This window comes from Hyperolius riggenbachi, chromosome 4, assembly GCF_040937935.1.
Source record: "Hyperolius riggenbachi isolate aHypRig1 chromosome 4, aHypRig1.pri, whole genome shotgun sequence".
Taxonomy (NCBI): domain Eukaryota; kingdom Metazoa; phylum Chordata; class Amphibia; order Anura; family Hyperoliidae; genus Hyperolius; species Hyperolius riggenbachi.
Window position 1 is genome coordinate 251748778 of NC_090649.1, and position 18925 is coordinate 251767702.

General features: G+C 41.8%; 1 long non-coding RNA gene across 1 annotated transcript; it reads left to right on the forward strand.

Moving 5' to 3' along the window:
* Positions 1–8985: 8985 nt before the first annotated feature.
* On the forward strand, positions 8986–18106 carry LOC137570689 (uncharacterized). Its single transcript, XR_011031138.1, has 3 exons — positions 8986–9635; positions 13566–13652; positions 17742–18106. It is a non-coding gene; the product is annotated as an uncharacterized lncRNA (long non-coding RNA).
* Positions 18107–18925: the final 819 nt, after the last annotated feature.

Genomic DNA, 18925 nt, shown 5'->3' on the forward strand with positions numbered 1-18925 from the left:
GGCTCCCTACGCCGACTGGTATTTATCATTTGGTAAGTGACTGATAACTTTGCTCTCCATGATGTTCTGTGCCCAAGCGCTCCCTCTACTGTTTTACTAGGCACATAATAGCTCTATTGTTTATTCCTATTGACCAGCTAGTTTTAACAGACAGGACAGCGCTGTCAAGCGACTGCAGCGCTGCATGCCTATGTCTTTTTTCGTCCTACCTGGCCAAGTCTATAAACTCTAGTACATATAATATGTTATACAGGCATGCCTTTCTTTTTAAATATACATATATAGATGTTTAAGATGCAGCTATACCCCGTTGTACAATTTTTATTTAATTTTAAGAAATATCAGATAGGCATTAGCGATTTTGATCGCTCTTGTCTACTATACACTATTTAAATCTCCCCTCCCCCTCCCCCTCTTTTTCTCTTCTCCTTTTTGAAATATTAATTATTAAGCTGTTCAATAGATTGAATTCAGAATCTGTTAAGATACCCTATATGTATGTGACATGTAGATTGTACTATGGATTATGAGCTAATTGTATTAGTACTTGAAATCTCAGCCATAGCAAGAAGTAACGCAAAATTGGTTTTTATTTATTTATATCTAGATGATTCTATTTTACAATCTATGCTGTCTAGGGCAACTACAATATTTATTCCAAACATGCACATGCTATAAATTATACTATATAATATTTATTATTTATTTTTATATTATATTTATTTAATGTATATAAGTATATTTTTTTTTATTGAGGAGTCCTCCTTGCTATTGTAGGCACTGTTATTGGCCTGAGGAAGTGGGCTTGGACCCGCGAAACGCGTTGCCTGTGCTAAATAAAAATCTTTTGTATGACACAAAGATTTCGTCATTGAGGTAAGACACCTCACTATCCTTTTCATTTTAAACTGTTTTTAGATGCTTTTACACTACCCAGGGCGCCTCTTTCCCCCTATTTGTGCTTAGTATACCCTCCAACATATCCTGTTGGAGGGGTAGTGACAGTATACCCGTGGTTGCTACCACAGCGGACATCTGTCTCCGTTTTTTCAAGAGAGCGACCACCCCGGGTCCCCCTGGGACCGCCCCGAGTGGAGTCGGGTTTATGGTCTCCACCTGCTTCCTGCGGTTTGTTGCCCCTTGCAACCCTCCTTTGTGAGTGGCATTCCTATTCTCACCAAATTTCTCTATCCTTGCATTGATGTATTGCACTACTGGGCTCCCGCCTTTTTGTCTCTTGTGCCTTTTTCTACAGGGTGCTCCGACACCCCCACCACAACACTGGTTTAAAGTGAACCTCCGGACTAAAAATCGACTCAGCAGCACTAAAAAGGCTTTGTGTTTCTTTAACAGTTTCACAGCATCAGAACTTTGTTTCTCTTATACAAGCCTCATTTTTAGCTGCACAGAAGAAAACTGCCCGGGCTTTTTTCCCCTGATGCTGTGCAAAGCATGATGGGATTTCTGATTTTGTTGTTCTCGTTCTGCTGTTTTGGTGCAATTTTTTTTTTTTTTACATTTTGAATTTGACATTTGAAGCCTAGTGTGTGCAGCTGGGAGGGGTAATCAGGACACAGGACAGTTGGAACTGTGTCTCCTGCTCCTTGTCACCTCCTTTCAACCAAAAAGATGGCTGCCCCCATGACAAAGATGGCAGCCCCCATGAATCACAAACATTTGCCTGTTCTTTTAAAACAGGGTGGGTAAGAGATTATATTACCGATCTATTCTAATTAACATAACTAATGTAACTTTATGACAGTATGTTTGTTTAGGCTGAAGTTCCCCTTTAATGTGCTTTTTTTCAATCTTTTAAATCGGATTATAAGCAAAGGGAAAAGAGTTCAAAGATTAATTACAATGCTTGATTCAACTAGGCAATAGTGGGTTTGTTTTTTTGTTTGTTTTTTTTTTACTATAAAAAATGTCATTACACGGTGTAGAGCATTTCAACTTCAAAGAGATTTACAGAATTCTGCTGATTTATCCAATAATATCAATAAAAAAAGAAATCACAGATTCTACAATGATAAACGGAAAGAAACTCAATCTTAGAGAACATTCTTGTATTCAAATACCCATAGGGGAGTACAATATACAGAAAAAATAAAGCAGATAAAAGAATAAAGAGTTTGTCACCTATAGTCATCTGTGTAATAATAGCAGAGAGAAAAATGGATAGAAAAGAAGGAAAAAGGGGAGGGAAAGAAAAGAATAGGAACAGGGCCGGCCTTTCCCACAATGACCCTCTACGAAGGGGTGCCAGAGCTGCTGTGAAGTACTGTCTCCAAATTACTACAAATCAGGGTGCTATGACCTGCCTCCAATCCTCTGTGAAGCTCCTCCCCCACAGGCATATGTCTGTCTGCAACTGGCTGCGATCCTTGAGAGTTGAGTTAATTCACCCCTCCACTGCTGCAATTGGGGACCTCTCTCTCCACATATACTGGGAGGTCTCTCTGGTAACCTATATGGAGATCTCTCTGGCTACCTATGGGGGCAGGGGGGGGACTCTCTGGCTACCTAAACTGGAGACGCTCTCAGGCTATTTATTATTATTATTATTTATTGTGTTTATACAGTGCCAACATATTACGCAGCGCTTGGCAATAAGCATTCATGCAATGTTAACCAGTTCGGCCTATCTAGACGAGCTTCCTCGTCCAGATAGGCGCTGCTGCCGCCGGCTGGCCCCCCGATCAGTGAATGGGAATATAATTCCCATTCACCGATCTAACTTCCCTGCAGAAATACAGACGCTTTCTCTCCAGAGAGCGCTGTATTTCTGTCCCCAGGAAACTTCTCCTCAGCATTTTAGTTCATGGATGCGAGATCGTTCGCATCCAGGACTTTTTTCACTGTGGCCATCTTGTGGCCAAATAGTAAACTGCACCCACATACATTTTTAAGAAAAAAAAATATATTATTTTACATTTAAAATGAGCAGTTTCCCTCCCACACCAAAAATTACCCACATACACCTTTTTTTATTAAAAAATAAAAAATACAATTAAAAAACAAACAAACACAACATAAATAGTTACCCAAGGGTCTGAACTTTTTAAATATGCATGTCAAGAGAATATGTTATTATATCATTTAAAATTATAAGCTTTATAAATAGTGATGGACGCAAATTGAAAAAATGCACCTTTATTTCTAAATGAAATATCGGCACCATAAATTGTGATAGAGACATCGTTTAAATGGTTTAATAACCGGGACAGATGGGCAAATAAAATACATGAGCTTTAATTACGGTAGCGTATATTAATTTCAAACTATAATGGCCAAAAACAGAGAAATAATATTTTTTTTTCATTTTTCTCAATCTTCCTGTTAAAATAGATTGAGAAAAAAATAATTCTTAGCAAAATGTACTACCCAAAGAAAGCCTAATTAGTGGCGGAAAAAAACAAGATATAGATCAATTCATTGTGATAAGTAGCAATAAAGTTATAGGCGAATGAATGGGAGGTGAACGTTGCTCGGATGCATGAGATTTTCGGACTGCAGTGCTGAACCGGTTATTAAGGGGTGTCAGAGAAAAAAACTCCTGTGTTTCCACAAACTTCTATATATCATGCTTTAAATGAATAGATGTTTCAAGTGTATGCTCAATCAGCAATGCAATTTCCTTTCTTGTATTCACTGTGGATTATGAAATGTTCCTTACAGCAGATAAATTAACCAACAATGAAGAATACCACAGTGAATCTGTATTAGGTTCCCACTGTCTCTACTTGTTGGTCAGTAAACAACAAGCACACTATTTGTCTCTACATGACTTTTTTTCATGTTAAAATATGCTTATTATATTTTAAGCAAATGGCTGCATCCAGGCAAATGGGGTTGCTGTGGAAACAGGTGTGTGAATGGGCCAGCCAGTTTATTACTGAAGGATAAGCTTATGCGCTAGAGGCAAACGTACAGTATGTTCTTCATTCACCATTGTCCTCTTCTCGGAATACAGAGAATCAAGGGCAAGTTGCATGACTGTCTGTTAGGATTATATTTTGTGCAGTGATGAATACATTTAGTGGAAATGTCCTAGTCAAGAAGCAATAGAACAAATACCTTGAGCTTTCACACGAAACACAAGAAGATCAGCAACGGTAAGGCAAAATGGATTTATTTTTGTGTATAATAAAGTAAACCTGTTTAAAAAGGTATTTTGAAGGCCAGTGGTAACTGCAACCAAACTTCATATTTCCTTTGATTAAATTATAAGGATTAATGATGAATTGATAGTTGCACTGAGCTACTTATCTTTGCTTTCTGGTATTAAAGAAAACTTAAGAGCAGCAGTAACCAACTTATGTTGTGGCAGCTCAGGTCTTTTCACTTCTCTCTAGCTGTTTACATGCTTACTGTTTAATTCTGTGAAAAATGTTGAAGAGGAACTGTAGTAAAAATAACGTAATTAATAAAATTGCTTATTTTTTACAATACTAATTTATACATTTTTTTTTTGGTTACTGTTTGCCCATTGTAAAATATTTCCTCTCCCTGATTAACATTCTGAAATGTATTACAGGTGACGACATCGTTTAGTCCAGTCAGGTGATGTCTGCGGTATGTTTGTTTACTGAGAGTTCAAAGCCAGTACAAATAATACCTGGTCTCCCAGGATGCTCTGGGGGAGAGAATTCTGCATAGCTAATCAGCTTAGGCTAAACATTACTGGGAAGGGAAAGGCTGCTTGTAATATACAGCAATACATGATTCTTTCTGTGTGACTTGAAGTCACCATTTAGTACAGTAGCCAGAAGGTCATCTACAGGAATGAAAATGGACTGGGAGATCAGTATAAAGTAATTTTGGTTAATGGTGTACCTATACAGAGTTTGTCTTCTTTCTCCTACATAAATTCTCTTGGGGCATTATGCACTCATGATCTGAAATACCAGAGTAGTTGATCCATAAGAAAATGTGCCTTGTATCTTGTACTCATCCAGTCAGGGCCGGTTCTAGACTTTTTGCTGCCTGAGGCAAACTTGTGAGGAGGTGCCCCCCACCCCCCAATTTGGAATGATCGCACAGCACATGGCAATTTACTCTGCTTCATTTATTGTTCTCACATGACATGCTCCAGCTCAACACAATAGCACACTGGCTGGCTGTGAGTCTGTGACAAACTGCTCTCCCTCAGCCACTCCAGTCCTACGCAGGAAGTACACACAGTACACAAATGCTGCTCTAGAATCTCTGTGCCTGATGGAAATGTTTCACCCTGCTTCATGAGAGAACCGGCCTTTAGTGAACCTGGTAGTGAAATCTTGTCAGTGGACTGGGGGGGGATGTTTCATTCTGTTCTGACTTGTTTAAAGACAATCCACTTGTTTTTAGATTGGCTGGCTGTTGATTATGCCAGGAAGGGAGGGAGGTTCAGGTGTTTCCTTAAGGCTGCTCTCACAGTTACAGGCGCATGTTAGAGCAGCCTGTAACGCAGCCCAACTCACAGTAATGTGAAATCAATGGGCTGTTCAGTGCCCACGTTGCGTTACAGTGTAACGCTGGCCGTTCAAAGAAAGTGCAGCATGCTGTGCGTTTATAGGTGGTTTTAGCTGTGTTAGACTGTTTGCACATGCTCAGTAAGGGGAGAGTCCACTATTGTTCCTAGCCACATGGCTAATTAATATTCACTGCACTGTAGTGTTGTCCAGATCATGAACAATTCGGATCTTTGATCCGGATCTTTTTTGTGAGTCAAATCATCCGGATCACCACAATGAAGGATTCGGTTCACAGTGGATGTCTGGAAGAAACAGGAACTTCAGCTTCTGTGCACAAGCACAATCTTCCTGCTGCATCTCTCCCTTCCCCATTAGCACCCTCAATGTGCCTTCATTCTCCTGCACTTCTCACTCTGCTGCACCCCTGCTACCTGCTTCCCTAGTAAAATGATTCAAAGATTCTGTTCAAAGATCCGGATCTTTTCAATGATCCGATTTGAATCATCCGAATCATTGAAAAGATCCGGACTTCCCAGGATAGCACCAAGAGCCTCATAACACAGCTCAATCTGACGTCCAACTTCAACACCACCATGCGTTGCTTTAAGGGCACGTTATGCGACCTTAACGTCCCCTAAAATGCAACATCTTGGTGTGAAAGAGGCCTAAAGGATCACCATCTTCAAAAAGTGTACAATTTTAAAATGCATGTGTATACATATGTTTCAGGGAAATGCTTTTGTAAAGTATAAGGCCTGGTTCACACTGCAAGAGCTTTTTAACTTCTTAGAGACCGATGCACTTTAAATCTACGTCGGGCATGGGGCGCTGTGGTTCTGACCGGACGTAAACTCTACGTCCCATTCACTGCGCACCCCCACCCGTTCCCGCCGCTCTCGCTGCTCTGCCCCCGCCGCAATGTGCTGCCCTGCCGCCTCTATGACTGCAGAGCACTGTGAGCCGGGCAGGAGCCGTTCTCATTGGCTCCTGGCCCTGTCAATTCTGTAAGCCAGTCCCATTGGCTTACATTGAGTGACAGGGTCAGGAGCCAATAAAAGCGGCTCCTGACCTGCGCATAGTGCTCTGCTGACATAGAGACGGCAGAGAGAGCAGCCTGCGGAGTGACTGTCGGGAGCGACGGATTATTGCGGCGATTCGTCGGTATGCGGTGTTTTAGTGTACCAGCAGTTTCTGGTCCTTAAGGGGGCAGAGGCTGCGGTTTACCGAAGTGGTTAAAAGCTAGCGATTTAAAAAGCTTGCTAATGCAATGTTATGGGTGATTTTTATTAAATAACATTGCTCAAGTGAGAACACACACACACAGCATTACATTAGCAAGAGCTTTTAAAATCGCAAGCTCTTGCAGTGTGAACCAGCATTAAAGGAGATACTGAAAATACCCCATGAGCAGATGGACTAGTCCAAAACCAGATTTTTACTGCCAACAAATAAGCGACAGTAGCAAAGAATTAAAGTAATTTATAGTGCATTTTACTCTGGGAGAAATGTACTTCTTATGCACACGTATTTTACATTTTACAATATCTCATCACAGTTGTCCTTTAAGACTTGGTTCAAACATTAAACTGTATATTTCTGGTCTAGTTCAGTACTGTCCTGCTTTTGCAGTATTGTGTCAGTTTTACCTAACTGGACTAAATGTGCACCTTTTATGTGTGAACACAGCCATAGAAAACTGATACAAAGCTGACAGGACTGGACCGGAAATGTACACAGATTTATGTGTGAACACACACGCAGAAATACATACACAACCGATGCCAATTGTCAAAAACTAACAGGACTAGACACCTTTTTTATGTGTGAAACAAGCCTTCTAGATTTGGGTTGTAGGTTACATCTGATGGGACCCAGCTCTCCTCCTGGATATACTGAGGCATGGGCTCACGAGTATTAACCAGTGGCTAACCACTCAAATTCTTGATTAAAATGAGGCTTAATTGCCTCAGGTGTGCGGCGGGGAAATAAGGGGTTATTTACCCATAAGTCGTGGTATAGTGTGCGCTCCAAATACCTTGCACGCATCCTATTGGACGCATTGCAAGCCTCACTACGCGCACTTCCTCCTTCAAGCCGGAAGGAGGAAGTGTGCCTAAGCAATTTTATTCATTAAAAGAGAAACCATAACCTAGGATTAAACGTCATCCAAATCAGTAGCTGATACTCCCTTTCCCATGAGAAATCTTTTCCTTTTCTCAAACGGATCATCAGGGGGCTCTGTATGGCTGATAATGTGGTGAAACCCTTCCCACAGTGTGATGTCAGCATCAGGGTGCTGACATCACACAGTGGGAGCCTTGTTGCATTGTGGAAATAACAGCTGTTTCTTACTGCCAAAAAAGCAGCATCTCCTTTCACAAACATCACCTGCCAGCAGTAAAAATGTCAGAATGTAAATCAGGGAGAGGAAAGATGTTACAAAGGGCAAACACGGACTAAATCTTACCAATTTTGAAAGTTTGGGTGTTAGGATGTTTGTTACTCAATCACGCAACAATGGCTGAACGAATTTGAATGAAATTTGGCACACACATAGTACATTACCTGGAATAACATATAGGATACTTTTTATCCCAATAACCAAAAAGTGGGCGGAGACAAATACAAATTTCACTAGAAAAATGTAAAATGCAGCAATTCTTACACTGTTAATGGTAGGGTTCTCAAACTTTGCACAGCTGGTGGCTGGGATTAATATTTAGAAAAGTGGGTGGAGCCTACAAAAGCCAATCAAAATTCACCTATTGATTTTCAAGGGGAATATTTAAGTGCAACATTCTTGCACTGTTGATGGCACAAGCCTCAAACCTGGTACAGTTGGTCATTGGGTGACTGGGGTTAAAAAAAGGGGTGGAGCCACAGCCAATCAGATTTGTTTCATTTCAATGCAAATTACTGATGCCAAAGACTGCAAAGCTCACAAACTAGGTCATTGAGTAATTGTGTGTTAAAAGTGGGCAGGGCCAACACCAGCCAATTACATACCCGGGCAACACTGGGCCATCAGCTAGTCATTTATAAATAATTATTGTAAAAATTAACTACTTTTTCCATTACATTGTCACTGGAGTTCCTCTTTAAGTTGCTTTTACTGTACGTTTGATTGTGGAAAGGCCATCTGATCAACCAAAATTTTTTTTCTGCCTGGTCATAATTTCAATCGCTTTTTTGCCAAAAAATCTATCGAAATTACGATTGATGTAGCATGTTGTGCTACAGATTTCCGTCAGATTGAATCAGAGTGATCGAATCTGTGGGGACAATTGATGTGTATTGTCTGCTTGATTGCTCAACAGGGACAGCAGTGAACAAAACTTTTTTTGTAAAGTGACTCACTTATATGTTTTAAGACCGGTAATGGGGGCTTTCTTCCCAACAGAAATATAGAGAGAATTACCAACCTGATTGCTATTTCCCACTGTATGCAAACAGAAAAAGGTCTGGCTCAATTTTAAGAAATTGCTTATGCCTATAAACCTTTCCTGTCACCCTGAACAGGTGTCTTCTACTGTGGAAAATTTGCAAAAGTCATTCTGGATGGTTCACCAAAGTGACTTGCAGCCTGTTTTATCTTGGAAACAAAACACTTACAAAGACCTTGACCTGGAAATGCCTTATTTAAATTTTAGTCCATGTGCTTACCCACTACTCCCCCATCAAGTTTGTTCCAACCTGACTGGCTTACCAACTGCAAAGGCACAACCCAAGGGTCTACCAACTGCCACTGGAGGACATTTAGAGACAAACATGCTTAAACAAGCAACACCAAGTTCTTTGAATCCATGGCTGAGCTTGCCATTGGCCAGATTTCCTGATGGAGCGCTGCAGGAATGTGTTGGCAAGGGACAGAGTGCCAAAGATGTTCATGACCTACAGGCAAAACATGAGTGTGTCCAGGTGTCTGCTTCACCACAAATATCTGCAGGCACTATACCTGATTCTAGATACATGGGTGTCCAAGTCAAGACTACAAGAACCTATCAGAATCGTGGAATTCAGACTGACCAGTGTCGGTCACTGAGTATTGTTGATGAGAAGAGAGAAGTTGCCCAACAAACAGAGGACACATAATAGCCTTTCTAAATGTCTTGGTAAAATTACTCTTAACTCTCATAATGTAGTGGATTGCTGCCATTCTGTACACTCTAGCTGTAGTGGGTAAGTAACTTTAAATCTGAACAGTAAAGTATCACTGATTTTGCAGTAGAAAGACTTCATGTATACCAGGCTCTAGTCCATGTACTGTAAAGTGCTATCTCTGGACACAGAAACATCACAGGATATGTTGGTTTCTATGTAAAAGACCTGAAATCACCCACCATATGTAATTTTATAGGAACTTTTGAATCTCAGATTTCTGTGTACATGTGCTTACTATACCGTTACACAAATTACTACCGGTACTTTTGCTGCTTTGGAAAAGGGCGGGGTCAAGGTGATGTTCTACTAGTGTTCTCTCATCCAAACTAATTTCTCAGCCTTGTTTCAGTTGTGCTTGTGATACCTTTTTTGGGTATATTAAAAAAAAACGACAATCGTTTGAGAGGGAAAAAATATACTTCCACATCGAAATAGCTCTGCTGATATTATGCAATTGTGATTTTGGAGATCAAAATAATGGTATGTTTTGGGTTTAAAAGTGATTAATCATATATAAACAAAATTGAATAGGTATTTTAAGTTAGTGAAAAGTATAATGCAATGTTTAAAAATAATTTATACATAATTGCAGGGTATTCTGTAGCAGAAGTACAGAGATAGGAAGTTATTATGTACCCACAGACTCCTCACTGAATAGATGCAAGCTTAGCCGACATTTGAGCCATGGTCTCCTGTGTCAGAGGCAGAGCCCTTAACCATTACACTATCCAGCTGATTGCTCACAAATGACACTTAGTTGCCTTTTAAAGTGAACCTTAAGTGTAAAAAATAAATTGAGTTTTACTCACCTGGGGCTTACCTCAGCCCCCTGCAGCTGATCGGTGCCCACGACGAGTCGCTCTGATGCTCTGGGTCCCGCTGGCGGCCACTTCCAGTTTCGCCGTCAGGCTGGGAAGGCGGCCGTTTCTATGCGTTCCCAGCCAAAATAGCACCCCTATGCGTCTATATGGCCGCATAGGGGTGCTATTTTGGCTGGGAACGCGTAGTATCAGCCGCGTTCCCCAGCCTGACGGGTCCTGACGGCGAAACCGGAAGTGGCCGCCAGCGGGACCCGGAGCATCAGAGCGACTCGTCGTGGGCACCGATCAGCTGCAGGGGCCTGAGGTAAGCCCCAGGTGAGTAAAACTCAATTTATTTTTTACACTTAAAGAGACTCTGTAACATTAAAAAGATCCCCTGGGGGGGTACTCACCTCGGGTGGGGGAAGCCTCCGGATCCTAATGAGGCTTCCCACGCCGTCCTCTGTCCCACGGGGGTCTCGCCGCAGCCCTCCGAACAGCCGGCGACTGTGCCGACTGTCAGTTCAATATTTACCTTTGCTGGCTCCAGCGGGGGCGCTGTGGCGGCTTTCCGTTCCGAACTACATGGAAATACCCGATCTCATTCGGGTCCGCTCTACTGCGCAGGCGCAGGAAACTTGCGCCTGCGCAGTAGAGCAGATCCGACGGCGATCGGGTATTTCCGTGTAGTTCGGAGCCGACAGCCGTCAGAGCGCCTGCGCAGGAGCCAGGAAGGTAAATATTGACGTCACCGCTGCACGGACTCCACGGAGGGCTGCAGCGAGACCCCTGGCGGATGGAGGACGGCGTGGGAAGCCTCATTAGGATCCGGAGGCTTCCCCCACCCGAGGTGAGTACCCCCCCAGGGGATCTTTTTATGTTACAGATCCTCTTTAAGGTTCACTTTAAAAGGCAACTAAGTGTCATTTGTGAGCAATCAGCTGGATAGTGTAATGGTTAAGGGCTCTGCCTCTGACACAGGAGACCATTGCTCAAATGTCGGCTAAGCTTGCATCTATTCAGTGAGGAGACCTTGGGCAAGACTCCCTAACACTGATACTGCCTATAGAGTGTCCCCCAGTGGCTGCAGCTCTGGCGCTTTGAGTCCGCCAGGAGAATAGCACAGTACAAATGTTGTCACTTGTTTGTGTCTTATCACCAATTATTGAACATGCTTAACCTCCCTGGCGGTATGATTATTTCCAGATCTTAGGGTCTTTTCAGCACGTTTCAGACCCTAAAATCAGGAAAAAAAAATCATGCCACCAGAATGCCTACAGCAGCCCCAGCACTTACTCACCTCCCTGGGCTCCAGCGCTGCTATTTTCCCTCCATACTTCGGATGGCGCTGTAATCCTGTAGCCGACGGCGATCTCACCAGAGTGATTCCGAGCCTCTGAGGACAGAAAGGAGAATGGCTGCCGGGCCTGTATCCCCTGGGAAGTGAGTAAAAACACTCACTGCGCACCATTGCTCTGCATTGAGCTCCCGGCGGCTAGCTCGAGCGTAGCTCCGGGTTACTGACTGAGGTTAAGAAAACAACAGTCATCTGGGTGTTGGCTCTCAGCTGTTACGTAGCTAATTATGGCATTCTTAACGGTTCAAGGCTGGCACTTGGCTATTCAACAGCCAATAGTACCATAAATTAAGATTTCAGCTACCGGTAGTTTGGTGCTATGCTGGGTGGCGAAGAAGACGAAAGGTTCATTAGGGTTAGAGATTAGAGTATGATATCAATTTAGGATTGGTGTTAGTGAATTGGTTCGGGGAGGCAAAGAGTTAAGGTTAAAGAGGTGAGGTTAGGGTTACATGTCCAGACAATAATCCTAGAGCAGGGGAAGCAGTGGTTAAGGTTAGGCATCAGGGGGGGTGGGGGAATTTCAGTACACGCATCAGGAACAAGCAGCACTATCTGCAAAATACAATGAAGCACATTTACTAAAATAAATTGCAAGAAAATTAGGAACACAATGTTTTAACAAATGGAGCACTTGAATAGAGGGACAAGATGGCCATTATTGGGCACCTACGATTCTGCACCACTTTTATGCCACATTTCCATGCACCAATTGTGAGAACCCTGCACCAGTGTCATGAACTCACCTGCTCTGCAAACCTGCAATGGATCTAGCAGTCTAGGAAGTCAATGTGAGAGACTGATTTCCTCTTAGTTTTCAGATTGCATTCCCAGTATTCCTGCAGACGTGCAAGAACCTGCACAGTCTGATAATTCCAGTGGGCAGGCTCTGCAAGACAGAGTTGCTTGCATTCCTGTAGACATGCAGAAAGCCACACATGGTGACCACTCCAAGAAGCGGACATGCATGATCACTCGTTCCTCCTATGAATTACGTCACAGACACTTACAGCTGATGACTAGCTAGCTCATTGCTATGGCTTATGAATGATGTGGAGGAGGTGGTTTCTGGTTGCTTGCTGGGAAGTGTGGTCGGGTATGATTGGTTGACTTTAGTATATTAGCTCTTCTTGACTTTCGCTTATTGCCAATGATAGGGTTAGTTACACTAGCTGCTGGGTGTGCTGTGATTACTTTTGATCTTCTGGTGTGACTATTGCCTAGATTCTGACTACACTATTGGATTGCTGCCTGGATTGAAACTTGCCTGGACTTTGACCACTGTATTGGCTTGCTGTCTGGACTGACCTCTTGCACTGATACTGTTGTGATACTGATCTCTCCATGTATGACCATGGAATGTTTGGTTAATCTTGCCTGTATGATAGTTTGGTTTGCTGGTACTTCTTCTTTGTGCTTATCAGTACCTTGCCTCTATGCCTTGCGCATTCAAAGACCAGGGTGTAACCGAGTGCTGGGACAACATAGTTTTTAGCCTTCGGCTGAGCAGGGATGTGCCACACAGGTTGAAGTCTGCGGGGGAGATTGGGGCATAGGGACTGATTTGAAGGCAGGAGATCCACCAGGCCTTACATACAGCATGATTATCATCCAAAACCTCTAACTTTTTACTATTTTATTTTTCAATAAGATCAATGTTTTATTACACTATTTTCCTTTCACTATTTATTAGTAAAAGCTGAAAGTGCAGGGAAATTTGTTTGACTTTTGTATTTACTACTGTTCTTTCTAATACACTAATATGGCTTTGTACTTTCTATTGTCACTTAGGAGGAAGAAGGACTATGCAAAGAGAGAAAATCTAAGAACTTGCCACGTGAGAGGCATCAGTTGTCTGGATACCACTATTCGTAAAATGTATGAAAGAATTGCTTGCTTTTTTATTTATACTGACATTTCATGACTTTAAAATGTATGCCAAAGCCATTAAAGGGAACCTGAGTTCTCAATAAAAATGAAATTTGGACTTACATGGGGCTTCCTCCAGCCCGCCAGGATTACTGGAGCCAGGAGGACGGCAGGGACCAGGATGACGCTAGGGGACCTCGTGGGCTACAGGGGGCTGGAGGTAACCCCAGATAGGTCCAAATTTCATTGTATTGAGAGCTCAGGGTCCCTTTAAGTATGATGTCCTTCCAATAAACAAGAGAGGTGAACTTTTTTGGTAGGAGTTTTACTATATTACATATCACTGTATTGCTTAAAAATTACACCTATCTTACAATTAAAGAGGAACTGTTGAGAGAATAAAAAAAAAGGAAAATAAAGAGTGTTATGAGGAGAAGAAGAGGAGATAAGCAAAAGAGAGACTAAAAATGCTCTTACCCTGTCAGTGTAGTATAGACAAAGTGCCCCATGCAGCATGGGAGGAATTATGTTTATTACTGGCACGCAGAGTTATTTATTTATTTTTCTAATCTCTTTAGTTAACCACTTCCCAACTGAGGGGTTTTACCCCCTGACCACCAGAGCAATTTTCACCTTTCAGCGCTCCGTCCATTCATTCGTCTATAACTTTATTATTACTTATCGCAATGAAATGAACTATATCTTGTTTTTTTCGCCACCAATTAGGCTTTCTTTAGGTGGGACATTATGCCAAGAATAATTTTATTCTAAATGTGTTTTAATGGGAAAATAGGAAAAAAAAGTGGGAACATTTTTTATTATTTTTCAGTTTTCGGCCTTTATAGTTTTTAAATAATGCATGCTACTGTAATTAAAACCCATTAAATGTATATGCCTAGTTATCCCGGTTATAAAACCGTTTAAATTATGTCCCTATCACAATGTTTGCCGCCAATATTTTAATTGGAAATAAAGGTGCATTTTTTTCAGTTTTGCGTCCATCCCTAATTACAAGCCCATAGTTTATAAAGTAACAGTGTTATACCCTCTTGACATAAATATTTAAAAAGTTCAGTCCCTAAGGTAACTATTTATGTATTTTTTTTAAATTGTAAATTTTTTATTTTTTTTTATTACAAAAAAAAATAAATTGGGGAGTGTGGGAGGTAAGGAGTTAATTTTTTGTGTAAAACTAGTTTATTTGTGTGTAAAAAATGCTTAGGGTGTAGTTTTACTATTTGGCCAAAAGATGGCAACAGTAACTTTTTGTTTCATGCGACCTGCAAGCGTCCTTCCGGACGCTTAGAAAGAGACTGGGAGTTTGTTATTGCTCACAATGATCGCGCTGCTCAGCCTAGCGGCAGCGGATCATTGCAGGGCTTAGATCAACGAACGGGAATGGATTTTCCCGTTCGTTGATCTCTGGGCGAGCGGGCGGTGGCGTGTTTACTAGCGGCGGGCGGCGTGTTTACGAGCGGGAGCGCGGGCAGCGGCGGGAGTGCGCAAAGTACGGATTTCTCCGTCCCTGGGGGTTAAAGGATGGAAAAAGGGACGGAGAAATCCGTACGAGCGGGGGCAAAGTGGTTAAAGACATGCTCCTTTTTTCCTCTTATATAGATACCCAAGTTTATCCAGATCTCTTAGGGCCCTGTTTCACACTGAAAATCCCTGCAAAACCCCCACTATTTTGCCGCAATTCTGTTTGCAATTTTTCTTTCTTGGAGCGATGCTCGTTCCCTGAACAAGAATTGCAAAATGTTGCCACAATTTTAAACAGGGCTGTGGAGTCGGTCCAAAAATCCACCGACTCCGACTCCGACTCCTCAGTTTAGGATTCCACCGACTCCGACTCCTCTAATTTGCATATTACAATTTTGTTGATTAAAAGTATGTAACATGAAATTCGTCTCTTAACTGCCAACGCTTAGGAATTTTAAAAGACAACTGAAGTGAGAAGGATATGTAGACTACTATATTTATTCCCTTTAGACTAAAACTAGTCCTTGGTAAGAGTACTTGTAAAAGGTACAACCGGAACAAAGAACATTTATCAAGTGTGGGTGCATGTAAGAATGATGTGCAGGTACTCTGCAGGAGAATGAGGAGATTGTAAACAGACAACACCTCTGTGTTCAATGTGCACAGCATTCTCAGTGGATTCCCTGCAGCTCTGTGGGGAGTGCATATGTAGAGTATAGTACTACTGTGTAACAAAGTAAACCTGAGACAGATGAAATTAAAGTTTTATACATACCTGGGGCTTCCTCCAGCCGCCTTCAGGATAATCAGTCCCTCGTTGTCCTCCTCCACCACCTGGATCTTCTGCTATGAGTCCAGGTACTTGAGTCAGTCAAGCGTAGTGCGCATGCACACACTCCGCCGCCAGGAGCATACTACACCTGTGCAGCACTATTGCGCAGGTGCAGAATGTTCCTGGCTGTGGGAGCGGGGTGCGGCCGGACAGCGCTGACTGGCTGAATTACCAGGACTCATAGCAGAAGATCCGGGTGGTGGAGGACAGTGAGGGACTGATTAGCCTGAAGGGGGCTGGAGGAAGCCCCAGGTATGTATAAAACTTTACTTTTCATCCGTCTCAGTTACCCTTTAATTTGTAGTCACCAAACCAAATTTTAATAACATATCAAATTATTTTATTTCATCAGCAAAGGGAGTGCATACATTTGCATAAATCAGCATCAATGCAGAATTATTTCCATCTCGTTGACCATCTCTATTAGTGACATAGCTACACATCAGGCTTTATTCTTACAGCATAGATGTTATTTAGTATATATAAGAGATTCCTGTGTACACATCATATATACAGTCACAATCAGATATGTATATCTGACCTTAAAAATACGGGGACTGCTTTATTGAAGCAGCACAAGTAACTAATTTTGATTGGTTTATTTCATTTTTGTGGACTAAGCACAGCTATTACTGTATATATACTGTATATATACATTATTTTTAATGACTATTATCTGAGAAATAGAACATTTTATCATATTTTCTATTTTAATTACAGTTACAAATTCATTAGGAGTCAGAGTCGGTGCATTTTTTCCCGACTCCGACTCCAGGCACCCAAAATTGCCCGACTCCACGACTCCGACTCCGACTCCACAGCCCTGATTTTAAATATGAAACAGACTGGTTTTATTTTCTGCCATTTCTCTGCATGCCACTAGGCTGCTATGTCAGTGCTGTGCCTAATCCTGTGCTGCTGCTATTTCTCTGCTTTCCACTAGGCTGCTGTGCGTGTGCTGTGTCTGATCCTACAGTATTTTATTATGCTGCTGATATTAAAGGCGTGGTATCTCAGCAATCGTAGCTCTTACACACTCCAAAGTACTCTTGTGCTAAATTGCAGCCCCAGTCCTGCTGGTTTCTGAGATAGGGTATATTGACACTATTCTGTGAACCAGTGGGGCTGGGGGGTGAGTTGGTAGAGTTGTAGTTTGGGGGTCCTATCCCTACCTTTAAAATTTGAAGTGTGTAGGAGCTATGAGTGCAGAGATATTGAGCCTTTAATATCAGCATGTGCAAATCAGGAATGAGCTGCATGTGAGGTCATTACCCGCAAGATTGTGCATCAGTAGGCTGAGTTTTAATTAAGAGTGTGGTTTCCTCTTTTCAGCTGGATTTCCATTGGCTGCAGGACGTTTTTTTCCTCTGAAAACTGGGTTTTCCCTGACAAACCTGCCATCAGCTTCACACTGCATGTCGCATATAATTACGGGTCATGCAGGAGGAAATGCCAGCAGTAGAGTGAGCTGTAAGCAGAGAGGATGATCGTTCAGCGCTGGACTCCGGCGAGGAAGTAAGTAGCTTCCAGAGGTAATATACTACTCTGGGGTTGGGGAGCTTAAAGGGGACAGAAGGTGAAACAATGGGAGTCCATGATGTGACACAACAGAATTGGTGGGCCATTGGTATTGGTGGGCCGTTCACATCTCAGATGTTCCTAAGTCGTGGACTTTCTGTAAAATCAAAGCTTTGACGGTTTTTCTGTGTACAGTGTAACTAAAATGGCACTCAACATTTCAAAAACAACTTTATTCATTCATTCCAAATTCTTTTTGTTTTGATTAGAAAACTGTGGACCAAGGATGTGATTTCGTAGATGGTAACAGATGCAAGAACTTCCATACACCTATATCAGATACTGGTAGAAAATACTATCCATACACCCGAATAAAAGAAGCAAATTACTGGCACAGTGTTTTGCAAGAACTAGAAGAACTATATGCCATTGAAGAGCGCATATTTTAGGAAAACCGGAAGATAATGAAATACCATGAATTGATACAAGAGGAGATCATCAGATAACAGGAGATCAAGAAAACTGTTTTATTAATTTGCTCGGTCCAGAGGGAGCTAAATGAAGCAGAAAAAAAAAAAGGCAAAGCATAAACTTTTAAGAAGGAACAAATAAACTAAAGTACTGCCATATAGTATTTATACTGTGTGAGTATACTGTGTATCTGCTAATAAAAATTGTATGTAAAACTGCACAAATGCAGAGACAAACAGTTATTTTCCAAAACACCACCACCTAATGTGATACAGTAGAATCTCTTTATAGTAAACTCCAAAGGACCTGCCCAAGAAGTTTACTGTATCAAAATTCGTCGTACATAGTCAGGACTTTGGGACTGAGTTTACTATAGCCAGAGGTTTACTACAAAAATATTCTACTGTATACTCAACCAGTGAAAACATACTGTACAAGTTATCTTATAACTGTTCCGGGTGTCAGTACAAAACAGACAGCACTCCCAGATACAATGCAACGATAATATATTTTTCAGCAACTTGGCACAAGTTCACAAAAATCATAGATGCAGATTTACAGGAAATATATGCAATACAAAGTTCATTGGCTAAAAAGTGGCTGGTTGGTTGGTATTGCGTCACTTGACCCTGACAGCAACAGAAGAGGGGTTGCAGCAATGTATGTGCATATGCTGCTACTACTGTAAACAACTATAATGGACACGGCAACAGACCCAGCGTATCAGCACAGGATATGCTGGGCACGTATTCTATCTGTCATAGTGTGGACCTAGCCTTACAGTGGAGCATATTGCAGCCTGTATATTGCCATTGTTTGCATACATTACTCTAAGCAATATTAGGCATTGATATAGCTCTAACATCTTCTGCAGCACTTTACAGGGTTCATAGTCGTGTCACATCAAAGGAGCTCACTATCATGCCATAGACAAATATATCTGCGCCAATATTTGGAGATAACCAACAAACTAATCCGTATG